We start from the raw sequence: 562 nt of genomic DNA on the forward strand, positions 1-562 counted from the left end.
TTTCGTTCTGTTGGCTGTATCAACCTTTCTGCCATCCAAACGGCTTTCGTTCTGTTGGTGGCACAATCAGTCTGCCAATCAGGCAACTTTCGTTCTGTGGCTGTACGTCGCTACCGCTCAAACAGGCTTTCGTTCTGTTGGCTGTATCATTCTGCCACTCGACAGCTTTCGTTCTGTTGGCACAATTTGTCGGCCTTCTGCCACTCTGAGCAACTTTCGTTCTGTTGGCTGTATCGGCCTTCACCACTCAGACAAGCTTTCGTTCTGTTGGCTGTCAGTATTCTGCCACCCAAACAACTTTCGTTCTGTTGGCTGTATCAAGCCTCTACCGCCCAAACGGCTTTCGTTCTGTTGGCTGTATCGGCCTACCTGCCCTCAAACGGCTTTCGTTCTGTTGGCTGTATCGGTATTCTGCCACCCGGACAACTTTCGTTCTGTTAACTGCCGTCGTCTACCACCCGGACAGCTTTCGTTCTGTTGCTGTATCGGCGTTTCTGCCACCCGGACGAGCTTTCGTTCTGTTGGCACCAATCGTAGCGTTCTGCCACTTAAACCAACAATT

Source organism: Tachypleus tridentatus, chromosome 10 (assembly GCF_004210375.1).
Source record: "Tachypleus tridentatus isolate NWPU-2018 chromosome 10, ASM421037v1, whole genome shotgun sequence".
NCBI lineage: Eukaryota > Metazoa > Arthropoda > Merostomata > Xiphosura > Limulidae > Tachypleus > Tachypleus tridentatus.